Source organism: Lynx canadensis, chromosome D3 (genome assembly GCF_007474595.2).
Source record: "Lynx canadensis isolate LIC74 chromosome D3, mLynCan4.pri.v2, whole genome shotgun sequence".
Taxonomy (NCBI): domain Eukaryota; kingdom Metazoa; phylum Chordata; class Mammalia; order Carnivora; family Felidae; genus Lynx; species Lynx canadensis.
Genome location: NC_044314.2, coordinates 28,410,052 through 28,423,791, shown reverse-complemented (window position 1 = coordinate 28,423,791; position 13,740 = coordinate 28,410,052). Strand labels below are relative to the sequence as shown.

General features: G+C 48.3%; 1 protein-coding gene across 1 annotated transcript in view; it reads left to right on the top strand.

Annotated features, from left to right (window-relative positions):
- The first annotated feature begins 4,762 nt into the window (after positions 1–4,762).
- SLC14A1 (solute carrier family 14 member 1 (Kidd blood group)) overlaps positions 4,763–13,740 on the top strand; it is a 51,729-nt gene continuing 42,751 nt past the window's right edge. The window contains exon 1 of the mRNA XM_030336494.1: positions 4,763–5,424. The gene's annotated coding sequence lies outside the window, so the exon portion shown is untranslated. The remainder of the gene's footprint in view (positions 5,425–13,740) is intronic.

The window sequence follows — 13,740 nt, the reverse complement described above, 5'->3', positions numbered from 1 at the left end:
AAAACACTGGTAGGAAGTGGCTGGTGCAGCACTTGGAGAGCAGGTCCTCAGTATTTAGTGGCATTAGATGAATGGATAAAGAAGAAGTGATATATATATATATATATATACACACACACACACACACACACACACACAATGGAATACTACTCGGCAATGAAAAAGAATGAAATCTTGCCATTTGCAACAACGTAGATGCAACTGGAGGGTATTACACTAAGTAAAATAAGTCAGTAAAGAAAGACAGATATCATATGATTTCACTTGTATGTGGAATTTGAGAAACTTCACAGAAGACCATGGGGGAAGGGAAGGGGCAAAAAGCATTACAGAGAGGGAGACAAACCATAAGAGACACTTAAATACAGAGAACAAATTGAGAGTTGTTGAGGGGGGAGGAAGGAAAATGGGTGATGGGCACTGAGGAGGGCACTTGTTGGGATGAGCACTGGATGTTGTGTTTAAGCGATGAATCACTGGAATCTACTCCCTAAGCCAAAGCACACTGTTTGCACTGTGTTTTAGCCAACTTGACAATACATTATACTCAATTAAAAAAAGTCTATCCACCCTCTGTGACCTAGAAACTCCCCTCCAGAGTGTGTTCTCAGGGAACAGTTCTCAGGGAAAGTACCCCCGCTCCCACATGGGCCACGAGGCAGGCTCTTCATCACGGCATTGACTGGGGTGGGAGAGCTGGAGAAGGCAGAGGCTAAGCAGAGTGGGGCGTGTGTTCAGTCCCCACAGCGGGTAGATGCCTAGGACCACAGACAGAGCAATGTCGACAGATCTTAAAAACCCGGTGCTGGGCTAAAACTAAATATGTGACATTTCAGGGCACCTGGGTGGCTCAGTCGGTTGAGTGCAGACTCTTGATTTTGGCTCAGATCATGAGCTGGGTGTTGTGGGAATGAGCCCTACATCAGGCTCCACACTGGGCACGGAGCTCCCTTGAGATTCTCTCTCTCCCCCGCTCTGCCTCTCCCCCTCTCTCCCCCATCACTCACATACTCTCTCTCTCTAAAATAAAATAAACAAAAAAACCAAATATGGCATTTATTATCAATATCATTTGCATAAATAAAAATGCACGTGCACCAAACAACAATAGACCGTTTGTAAGCACTCACACAAGCAAAAAAGAGAAATGATAGTGGAGTATACAAATGAAAAAAACATATACACTTTCATACACTCAAGAAGAATGAAGGTAGGCACCTCTCCTGGGCCAGTGAAGATAACATGCAGGAACTAAGCCACATGGGTAACTCAGCTCTGCTAGAAAAAATCTGAACTGGGGCTTAGCATGTGCTCTGCTCAGCCTGTCAGAACCTCTGACAGTTTCCCAGTGACCCCAGAATTGGGGCAGGGTCGGTCTGCAAAGCCCCAAGGTGCTCCATTCTGTCTGCACCAACACTTGAAAGCGTTTATACATATTTTATAACTTAAAATATGTATTTTTAATATATTAAATACAATTTTTATATATTAAAGTAATTCTGTGCTTTGCCTCCAAATTACAGGAACATTGTAATCCCGAGCGTAACAACAGTAATGAACACGTTATGCATTTCTGCTTTGGAATGTTTTAGAATCTCAGATAAAATGTGGAAAGAAAGGGAAATTTTGTTGTTACAGAGATTGCAAAAAGGTGGGACAGAAAAGACATTCCTGAGAATGAAAGCGGTGGCGTGGAGGCTATCAGCTGGGCTCACAAAGAGTGGGGATCCCCGAGATGATAAACTCACAAAACCTCCCACAGTCATCAGACCTAATTGGTGAGTCAACCAGGAGGTTAGGTGTGGAAAGTTCCCAGCTCTGAAGTCAAATGGACCTGGTTTTGAATCCAGCCCTTCTCTGTTCCTTACTGGCTGGGGCTAATCTACACAATGAGAATGGTTCCTGTCTAAGAGCAGTGTTGGTGTAGAGGCTAAATAAGAACTCCTGGAATGTAAGTAGTCCATGCCAGAATCCATCAGTGTGGGACGCAGATAGAGGAGCTCACACTCTTACCTTCCATTCTTATCCCGATTCCTCGAGTCCCAGTGACCAGAAATGCCCAGGAAAGTCTGGACATCTTCTCGTTGGTTTTCTTTAAAATGCGGTGTTCAGGGGGCGCCTGGATGGCGCAGTCGGTTGAGCGTCCGACTTCAGCTCAGGTCACGATCTCGCGGTCCGTGAGTTCGAGCCCCGCGTCGGGCTCTGGGCTGACGGCTCGGAGCCTGGAGCCTGTTTCCGATTCTGTGTCTCCCCCTCTCTCTGCCCCTCCCCCGTTCATGCTCTGTCTCTCTCTGTCTCAAAAATAAATAAAACGTTAAAAAAAATTTTTTTAAATGCGGTGTTCAGGCCAGAGGGGCCAGATCAGAACCTTTTCTTAGCTTCAAGGTGCTAAGGAAAGGACTGGCTGGACACTGGACGTAGCTCAGGTGTGACCCAAGTGGGGTACCTTAAGGCTGTTCCCTCATTTCACCATTTGGACTGTCCTCCTTCCTTCCTCTCCTACCTTACTTGTTTTAGGAAAACTTTCCCAAAATGAACTCCCCGAGACGCCCTGTTTCCTTAATCCCTCAAGGTCACTACCGTGGAGGGTACTGCACAGTTGTTCTTTGTTTCAATTATGTGGGTCTTTTCTCCAAATAGACTGTAAGTCCTATGAGGATAGTGGTTCTAATATAAACACCCACACATATAACACACACACACACACTTATTCATATGCACACATACATGCACACGTGTTCACACATAGATACATAATACCACACACTACCACAGGAGTACGTACATACACATGTGCATGAGCAAAGAGACACAACTGCCTACGTATACACATGCATTTATGCATTCAGACATATATCCCACATACTAATATACTCACAAATGTAAGTACATCTATATATACACACATGCAATTGGTTTTGGGTTTCGTGTCTTTCCTTCAGAGAACTAGCCACTGATAGGCACATATTGGCCCTGGGAAATGATTGATTAATAGAAACACCTCCTCTCCCCGCTCTGTCTCCCTCTACAGAGCCCACTCGCTCATTCCTGCTGGATCTTGTGATCTGTTTCACACATAGAACCACATACACATAATGGACACACAGAATCTCAGGCAGGCCAGCTACCTGAATCTTGCCTCCGAAACTCCTTCCCAACATCCACTCCCTGCATAGTCCTCAGAGAAGGAACTCTGCAGAATAGTACACACCATCGGACCAGAAGTATATCATCATTTGATGGGTAATAACTTCAAGCCTCTACAAATGTTTTTTCTACCATCCTTTCCTTATAGAGTCTCCATGGTTTAGACCCAAATCATGTAATGGTCTTGGGTGAGGCAGGTAGATGGTAGACCAGTAGCTCTCAAACTTGAACACACATCAGGTTCACCTACAGTACTTGTTAAACAGTGCTGGGTCCAACCCCCAGAGTGTCTGATACAACAGGTCTGGGGCCAGACCTGAGAATGTGCATTTCTAACAAGCTCCCATGTGATGCTGTTGTTGATCCAAGGGACCACACTTTGAAAACCACTGGTGTAGACTCAGAAATAGGATGCTGCCTCTGGTCATCCCTTTCCCTTGCTTTGCAGGTTATAATGCCCTGGTTTGCAAACTCTTGTGCATAGAAGAATCATCTACAGTAGTCATTAAAACACAGATCCCTGGCTCTCAACCCTGAAGATTTTGATTTAGTGGATTTGGGTGGTAGCAAAAATCTGAACTTCTAGCAACTCTCAGATCATACAGATGCTGCTGGGTCAAGGTCCAGATTTTGAGATCCTTGTGTAATGGTGCTTAGCCCCGACTGGATGAGAATCACCTGATTCTGAGGCCCAGGTCCCACCCCAGACCACTTAAGTCAGCAGGGGCCTGGGAACAGGTATTTTTTAAAGCTCCTGGTGCAACTCCACTGTGCATCCAGGGTTGAAAACAACTACAGTGTCTGTGTCCAACCTGTCTCCAATCAGAATCATTTCTAGAGGCTGTTAAACCCTCACCATCCTCAGCTCCCAGAGGGTTTTGGTAAGAAGCAGTAGGTCCAGCAAGGGTGCAGCGAGAAGCCCTGGGTGCCTGGAGGTAGGAGGGGTATGTGCGAGAGGCACAGAGAATCCTCAGAAGTGATGTGTGCCTCTTCCTCAGTGTTGTTGGGGCCCAGCCCTGCACCCCAAAAGAGACTAGATTTTTTAAAAAAATGAAACCACTAAACAGGAAACATCTGGCCCAGGAGGCTGAGCAGACAAGCAAGGTTTTGCATTGGCCCCGGAAACCTGCAAAGCACGCAGCCTAGGCCCTAGAAAGGAAGCAGCGGGGTCAGCAGCACCTCTGCTCACAATGCTGCTCTAGGCAGGGGGGTCTCCCTGGTGCTGCCACACGGGCAGCGGCTGGTCGGGGCGGAGAGGTGTGCTAAGTGTGCTGTGTGAGCGTGCAGGTGTGCTGTGTGAGCAGGTATGGGCATGGGGTCCAGGGCTGCCCCCCCCCAGGGCGGGGATAGAAAGTGGGAGGGTTTGGAAGGTAGGGCCGGCAGCAGCTGCTGCCGCAGGTGGACAAACAGGTGAGGAGGTGGCAGGATAGAAAAGGTGCTCCCTGGAGACCTGCATGCAGAAAGCCGAAGCCAGGGAGACATTTGAAGCAAGAGATAAAGAAGATGGAGAAAAAGCAGAACACAAAGAAATACGGGAGAGCAGGTGCTGGTCGGCCAGGTGGTCCCACAACAGGAAGCCGGCAAACAACAGGCAGGTTTGGGTGGAGGTCTGAGGCTCCTCCCCTCGGGAGGTGGGGCCAGGATGGGACAGAGGCAGAGGTAGTTCCCACTCCTTTCCCCAGCACTTGCTTCTCAAGGAGTCAGTCTGAGTCAGGAGGATCCACCGCTGGAGAGCAAGTGTCACCTGTAGTGTGGCCTGAGCAGCTGCGGCGACGAGGGTCATGCGGGTGGAGCTGAACAAACCGGGCAGCAGAGAATTTAAAAATCCTGGTGGCCAGACCGGCTCCAACAGGATGTTGGGGTGGGGGGACAGGCAGGAGTAGTTTTCAAAGCTCCCCAAAGGGTGCAGCCAAGGACAGATGCCCCTGCAGTGGAGGTAGAGAGGGACGCTCGGGGCCACCAGTGCTGGGCGGCAAGCCAGCGCCCTTGAGGTTAGTAAGTACAGGGAAGCAGCAGCGGGAAGATTCTCTGAAGACTTATTAGATGGGAGGAACCCCAGGCAGCATTGTTTTGTCAAAGGAAGGTGTCCCCATCCCCAGGGTCAGAGTTGGCAATTCTTAACCTCTGGAGCTGGACACATTTCAACTGTGCTCCTGGCCCCACAAAGGATTACATTCGGCCCGTCTGATTGCTGAACGGAGAGAGACACTGACCCGCAGCTCGTTTCCGGCAGCCCGGGTGCAGAGCTCCACAGAGAACACAGGACCCAAGATTGAGGTGAGGACCTGGGGGGGAAGGAAGGGGAGCCCAGGGCCGGGGAGGGAGGACCCAGTGAGATTCCTGGGCTGCCGGCTTCCCATTCTCCTGGGTCCCCACCTTGGCTCTTTGGCCTTGGCTCCAGGACCTCAACAGGAACAGACTGAGCCCCTTGTGGAGAGGGGTGGGGACGCGTCCATCCTTGGGCCTCAGCCTCTCCCCTGGGTGCAGGCAGAGAGTGGCAGATACAGTTGCCCTGGAGCAAACCTAACTATACACAGCACTCTCCCCTCCCCCCGCACTATGTCCTATCCCCTGGTCCTGCCTTCTTCCCTCGCCTCCACAGACCACCGGGTCCCCTGACAGGCAGGTTATTTGCAAGTTAAAGGGATATACTGTCTGTCCTGTTTCCGGGCCCCTGGACCAGGGCTAGCCTTCTGGGAGCCATGCAGTTACATGGGCCTCATGTCTGGTTTAATGCTCTTCTATCGCTATCTCAAAAATCTTAATACTTTTTGCACTGGACCCTGTGGATTATGTAGCTGGCTCTGCACTGGGCTCTTGCTGGAGACTGGCGCTCTCTCTCCCATGGCAACAGCATCAAAGCTCCTCCTCTGCTTTTCTAATTCCTCCCTCCCCTGTGACAGCAGAAGACAGCAACATGAGCTCCATATACACAAAGGGACCTCACAAAGAGAAGGCACGTACCCAAGGGAAGAGGGAAACCCAGAGAGAGGTGGCATCTGCCATTCTGAAACCCCAGCATACCCGGGCTCCACGGTGCAGGGTCTGGAACAAGCCAGGAAGACACCCAGTGACGTGATCTGGCATAAATTTCTTAGTAGCCTCCATACTCTTTAAGCAAGCTATACTTTTAATATCAAATGTGAGATTGACCATGGGACTTAACACCTAATTTTATGGAGTCTGCTATTGCTAGTTTCATCGGAATGAGTTCATACTCATACTTCCTCAACGAGGTGGCAAATTCTGAGGCCAGGGACCTCATCTCATAATTATGTGGACAAAACAGTCTTGGGTTCAAGTACATGGCTGGGCGCAGGGTTTCCTTGCAGCTTGATTCGCTTGTTTGGGCTCATAGGACTGTTATCTGAAGGAAGGAAGGCGCTGGGAGGGCTTCCGTGGGGAGAGGGAAACAGTGTCTGAGTGTTAAGGGTGAGGGCTGGGTGTCTGCAGAGCCGATTCCAGTCCCAGCCCTGCTGCTGCGTGACTCTGCATCGAGCCATCTCTCTGCCGGCCTCTATCTCCTCACCTACGAAATGGGAGTAATAGTGGAAGCCGCCTTCTAGGTTTGTCACGAGGTCCAAAGGAACTACACCATGACCCCTCCTGCACTTGAATGTGCACCCAGATCTCCTGAGGGTCTTATGTAAATGCCAGCTGTGTGTCAGTAAGTCGCAGGTGGGTCTGAGCTGCTGAAATTTGCAAGTGCCCGAGTGATGCTGATGCTTCTGATCTCCCAGCCAAATTTTATGGTGACATTGTGTGGTCCCCAGTTAAGCAGCACTGCATCACTGGGGAAACTTGGTAGAAATGCAGATTCTCAGGTGCCACCGGACCTACTCACTCAGAGACTCTGAGGGTGGGCATGGCCGAACCATATGAACAAGCCTTCCAGATGCTTCTGCTGCAGGTGGGTTTGAGAACTCTTCAGCTCAGCACGGTACCTACTTTTCAATCACACGAGTACCGACATAAGTACCTGTTAGGTACGTAAAAGTGTGCTCAGTGATGTGGTAGGAGCAAAGACCCTGGAACCCTCCTGGTCTCTACCTGCTTAGAATTTAGCTCGCTGGGCACCAGCTGTTGTGTATATAAGAATGGGGGGAGGAGGTGGGTTGGGGGGTATGCTTATGGGAAATGCAGATTTAAGGTTTGTCTACCATAAGAGATTTTTTTTCACCCCCAGGAGATTTTGATTCAGTAAGTCTAGATTTTTAAAATAGAACGCCAGCATTTTCTGACCCTTATTCTGTAATCCACTGACAAACAGTGATTTAGAAGGTGACACCAGAAAACTCATTGAAAGTTAACCAGCTGCCAAGCTGTGTGATGCAGACCCTTGTGTGCTTGAAACATCTTTTGGAAGGGGAAGAGGTTGCTACAACCTGGCGAGCCAAGCAGAATCCCTTGGATGGGATGCAATGTCAGCCAGTAGAACTGGGTGGGACGGACGCAGCCTTAAGCCCGTACTTTACGTAACAACTCAGCTACATCTTATAAGCCCTATCCGGTTGAACATCTCATTCCCATTTTACAGGTCAAATGCCCAGAGATCTAATACATTAAGTGGCATCTTCACAGATACCCAGTTGGTAAATCTCACAGCTGCAATTCACACCCAAGCCCCCATGACTGCCTTTGAAGGCTCTAGAGCAGGAGCGGGACTTGAAGACAGAGATCATTTGGAGATGTTAGTTTGTTAAGGGTGGGCAAGACAGACAAGGGACCAATGACAGCAATCAGCCTGGCTATGGTCTTCTGGCCAAGGAAAGTAAACAAAGGAGACTCAGAGCTTTTGACCATCATAAAGTGCACGGAGACCTCTCGGGGTAGAGGACAGTTATTGACAATGGAAAGAAGCCGCAGTAGTGTAAACAGACATGAAATCCAAAAACCTCAAGCCCATGTCCCTTTTCTTCCTAATCGTGGCCCTGAGCAAGATATTTCCTGTCTTGAACCTGTTTTCTCACCAGTAAAATGGAAATTATAATCCCTGGCTTGCCTGCCTCAGAGGTTACTGTAAACACATGTTTACACGTTTTGGAAACTGTAAGGTGAAATACTGTTAATAGTGTCAGCTAAGCTGCCTTAAATGGTACTGGGCATGTTAATAGACTTAGTCCAAGGAGAACTTTTCGCCTGTCTTTTCTCCAAGAATATATTTTCAAAAACTGTAAGTCCTTACCACCATTTCAGCTCGGGCAGCTAATAGTTCTTCTTTTAGCGGGAAAGTGCAATTTAAAAATAAAGATTTCTTTTATACCCAATTCTTGTGATTTTCCCATGGCTTCTATGGTGGAAGGAATTTATAAGAATTTTTCTATAACACTTTTGTTGAGATGAAATTCACATTTTATCAGACAATTCATCCACTTAAGTATACAGTTCCATGGAATTGTGCAAACATCACCACCATCAACTTTAGAACATTGTCATTGCCCCCAAAGAAACCCTGTACCAATTAGCAATCACTCTCCATTTCTCCCCAAGCCCTCCAGCCCTAGATAAACTTTAATCTACTTTTAAGATTAATATTAATACTAAACAGTAAGGTTTTTTGAAAATCGAGGTGGTCCAAGAACCACCTGCATAGAATCACCTGAATGGAGTTTAAAAATGCAGATCACTGTGGCCCCTTCAGACCTAGTAATCAGAACTCTGCAGCTGGAGCCCAGATGCTGCCTTCCCAGCTCTCATGATTCTTGTTCACACCAAGGCTTGAGAACCACTGCTCATCCTTGGATTAAAGGAGAGAGACAAGCTGTTTGGGGAGAGATGGGGGGCAGAGGTTGACAGGCACCTAGCACTAAGATGGCTTTTCCTGTCTCGTCTTCCTTTCTCTTCCCCAGCTTCACTGCCCACCTCTGTGCCCTTTCTCACGCTGACTCATCCCATGTGTGGGTATGATCACTGAACTTCAACAAAGTACTCCTTGCCCTGTGATACCTCCAGATTCTCACCAGAGGGCACCAGAGCATCTCCAAAGCCAAGCCGCCCTCCCCTTCCAAGGCAGGCTCTCCACTCAGGAGGTTCTCCCAATCTCAGGCCGTCCCTCACCTTACCGGTTCTCCAAAGGATGTCAGGCCACAGGAGGGTGCACGACTGCTAAAAAGCAAAAAGCACTTATTACTTGAGAGCCCTGGAGAGTTTGTCTAATGCCTCTGAGCCCAAGTTTCTCCTCCTAACAAGGAAAAATACGAACTTGGCTATTGCTGTGCTTTCAACAGTGAAAGGAGGTAACTGCGGTAACGCTCCTCCATCAACTCCTGGCTACTACTGTTCTACCACAGGCAGTGATTTGCACTGCTAGGAAACCAGAAGCTTGAGTGGCCAAAACGTGTATTTTTTAACTTTATTATGCTTTAGGAGCATTAACTTAATAGAGCCAAATAAGGAATATTCAGTTCTGAAATTTTGGATCATCTCTGCAATGAGGTAGGTGTGCGTGGCCTGCCCTCTCCCCAGCCCGCGTGAATGCTAGAACTTGATGTTCAGTGGATACACCCCACTTCAGAGACCCTCATGAGCTAGGACTTCTCGAAAGGATGGGTTCAGGAACTTGACCTTAGACTTAGGTACACTGTGATTGTGTTTTAGAGAAATTGGTATTTACTAAAACCCATTACGTTTTTGTAGGTGTGTAAGTGACAGAAAAATGAATTTTACAAAATGCTTATAAAAGTATTTATTTTATTATTTATAATTAATTTCATAATGAACAAATCTAAGTTGCGCTTTGACTAAACCGGTGGGCAGTGACGCTGGGGAAAAGAAAGGAGGAAAAGAGAAGAGCCATCTTGGTCCCGGGTACCTGTCAGCCTCTACCCCCCAGCTCTCCAGACAGTTCTGAGAAAGTGCTTCACAGGCCTTAGAGGGTGTCCTTACATCTTTAGCCTCATTTCTCACCAGCCACACACACATACACACACACACACACACACATATGCACATACACACGCATACACACTTGCACACATACTCACTAAGCTCTTCCGCATTAGGATACTTCCTGAGCCTCAGACACAATGCACCTTATTTTACTCTGTCTTTGTTCATATTACTCTCATCATCGTTTTCTTCCCTTTTCCAGCCAGAAATATTCCTATTCAGTCTTCAATACCCAGTCCAAATGTCGCTGGCATCTTTTGAGTGGAGTTCTTTGATTCTTAAGGCAAAGTTAAGTTTCCTTCCTCAACATTTCCATGGTACCTCAACTCCGACATTTTTTATCTGCTTTGTAACAAACGGGCTAATGGGATCTCTTTGCCCACCAGAGGTGCCCTTAAAATTGACCCCTCCACGGATCTTAGGCTCTGACTCAATGCCCTCATGCCAAGCCAGCAGTCACTCCATTTCAGTCTGGGATGCCTGCTATGAGGTCAAGTGGCAGAGCTCAGAAAGCCTACGACAAATATTTTTTTTTATGTTTTATTTATTTTTGAGAGAGAGCATGAGAGGGGGAGGGGCAGAGAGAGAGGGAGACAGAGAATCCCAAGCAGGCTAAGTGGTGTCAGCACAGAGCCCAATGTGGGGCTCAAACCCATGAACTGTGAGATCTTGACCTGAGTCAAAGTCAGAGGCTCAACCGACTGAGCCACCCAGGTGCCCCTACAACAAATCTATTTTTTAACATATATCCAGAAAAGTGAGACAATCATAAGTGAATACTTTGTAAACGAATTTCTGATAAGTGAACATACTCATGTGATCAAGAAACAGAATGTTAGCAGCCTCCAGAAGCCCCTCAACAATTGTATTTAAAAGTGCATTTCTATTTAAACTCATAATTTCAAAAATGACCCATCAAATTTCAAATATGCAAGCAGATACTTGCTTTTCCAAGATATTTTAGAAGGTACAGAAGCCAGACGCCCCTGAGGAAGCCACTCTGAGGATCTGGAGACACTGTGTCCCTTTCCAGAGCAACACCCAGGCCCTCAGCTAACCTGCACCCCACAGTGGGCACTCCTGAGCTTTAGAGCTGACCCAGGATCAGGGGCAGCAGGTACATCATCTAATTGAGTGAAACCACTAATGACGTTTGAAGAACAAGCTCACATTGACTATAAGGACATTCCAGGATAGGTTAATGGAAGTGAGGTCGTGAGCAGCTGCTGTCGGTCGCCTACCAACTCTGTGCCCATCTCTGCCAGGGACTTCCCATATACCACCCCCCAGGGAGACCATTGAGAGTGTCATCCTATCTGAAAGAAGAGGGAGCTGAGGAGAGCTAACAGGACTTGTCCCAAATCATCAACCTATCATGCTCAGAAGCCCCAGAACCAGGATTTCGATCCATCTGACTCCTGAGAACATCTTTCTAGAAGTAACAGCATAGGGAAAGGCACTGAGGTGGGAATGAGGACCACTTGTCCTGGGCACTTCCACTCTGGGGGAATGGACACACCCATGTGACATCCCACTGAGGAGCAATGAGAGTTAAGGACAGAGGGGGGGCGGAGGAGCACCCCACATCACAGAGCTGGTGGGCAGAGGGGTGGAGGAGCACCCCATTTCAGAGGGGCGTCCTGAAAATAGGTAGAGGAGCCTTAGTGAAGGGACTTCAGCTTGCCCCAACCAGCTACTTTGCCCCTCCTGCCCTTCCGTGTATGGTTAAGAGTCTGTGGTGGGGACCTTGGTGTGTGTGTGTGTGTGTGTGTGTGTGTAAAATGTCTTAATATACATTTTTCTTCTGCATTTCTGCAGCTGTCTTGATGTTTCCCGTTGGCGTGTTTGGTAGTCCCCACTGCCCTGCTATTTTCCATTAGAGGAAGTGTACTGGCTCTGTTATCAACATATTGCCTTGGCCCCCAGCATCACACAGGGGTTAGAATGGTACCCTGACCTTCTGACCTAACGTGCTTACAGGGAAAGCACAGGCGCAGCAGCCCACAAGTGGGACAACGAGCCTGGGTGGCTGTTCTGTGCGTGCCCGTATTCCAGCACATTCCTCCTCTCTCCGGAGGCCCCTGTGTTCCAGGGAGGAGTGCCGGGCAGCACGTCGCTTAGTACCCCCTCAGGCTGACCTTCAAGGTCTTCTGTGGGGCTTGTCCACCTGCCCAGGTGGCTTGATGCCCTGTGCTAACGGCAGCCACAGTGTCAGAGGTACCACGTGCCTTGGAGGTGGATGGCATGGCTGGCTCCTGGCTCTACCGCCCACCAGCCCCAAACAGTTCGCCTCACCACCCCTCTGTTTCTTCACCTTTTAAAAGGTGATGCCACCTGCAGGGATGAAGAAGCATCTGCCCTCCACCCAAGAAAAGTAGAAGTCCCAAAGGACAGAGTCAAGCAGCAGGTCCCAGCGCAGTGAAGTGCTGAGTGGCTTCTTTTTTTTTTTTTAATTTTTTTTAACGTTTATTTATTTTTGAGACAGAGAGAGAGAGAGAGAGAGCATGAATGGGGGAGGGGCAGAGAAAGAGGGAGACACAGAATCGGAAGCAGGCTCCAGGCTTTGAGCCATCAGCCCAGAGCCCGACACAGGGCTCAAACTCACGGACCGCGAGATCGTGACCTGAGCTGAAGTTGGACGCTTAACCGACTGAGCCACCCAGGCGCCCCTGTGCTGAGTGACTTCTGATGAACGGCTCTGCTCACTCCTCACTCTCCCTGCACCTTCTCACGGGGCCTGATGCTGGTTCCAACAGCCCCCAATAGCCACTAGGCTCTCATCTTCCCCATCACCTCTGGGTAAACAAGCCCCAAGTTCAGTGTCTCCAGACCTGCACTCTTGCCCAGACCAGTCTTCCATCTCCAACTGCATCCTGGGCATTTCCACCGACCTGTCTAGACATCTCAAGCTCCCTGCCACAAAATGGACCTTACCTACCTTTACTCTACCTCAGATTGTCATTTCAAAATTGTTATTAAAGAGCAATAGACTTATTGGGGCATCTGGGTGGCTCAGTCAGTTAAGCGTCTGATTCTCGACTTTGGCTCAGGTAATGATCTCACAGTTTGTGGGATTGAGCCCTGCATCAGGCTCTGTGCTAACAACATAAGACCTGCTTGGAATTCTCTCTCTTTCAATCTCTCAAAATAAATAATAAACATTAAAAAAACAAGAGTAATAGACTTCCCTTGAAGTGCACATATCGTTAGTATACAGCTTGGTGGATTTTCACAAACTAACACACCCCGGTAACCAGCATGCTGATCGAGACACAGAACGTCATCTGCCCCCAGAAGACCTTCCTGTCCCCCTTCCAGTGGTGGCTGACATACAGATTTCTCTCAGGTTAGCCTGTTTCAAACCTTGCGTAAATGGAATTACACAATCTATTATTATTCTTTTGTGTTTTGCTTCTTTTGCTCAATGCTGTGAGATGAATCCCTACCATGGCCAGGAGTTGTCAGGCACTCATTCTCTTGAGGCACAAATAGATCATTATTTATCCTCTCTACCACTGATGAACCATCGGGCTAGTTCCTATCTGGGGCTGTTACGAGCCGTACTGTACCGAACTTTGTGGTGCGTGTCTTTTGGTGTGATGGATGCACGTCTTTCATCTGTGCATGTTGCTGGGAAGGAATTGCTGGGCAGTGGCTGTGCAGATGCCCGCTCTAGCAGAGACCGCCAGGCAGTTCCCTAAAGCA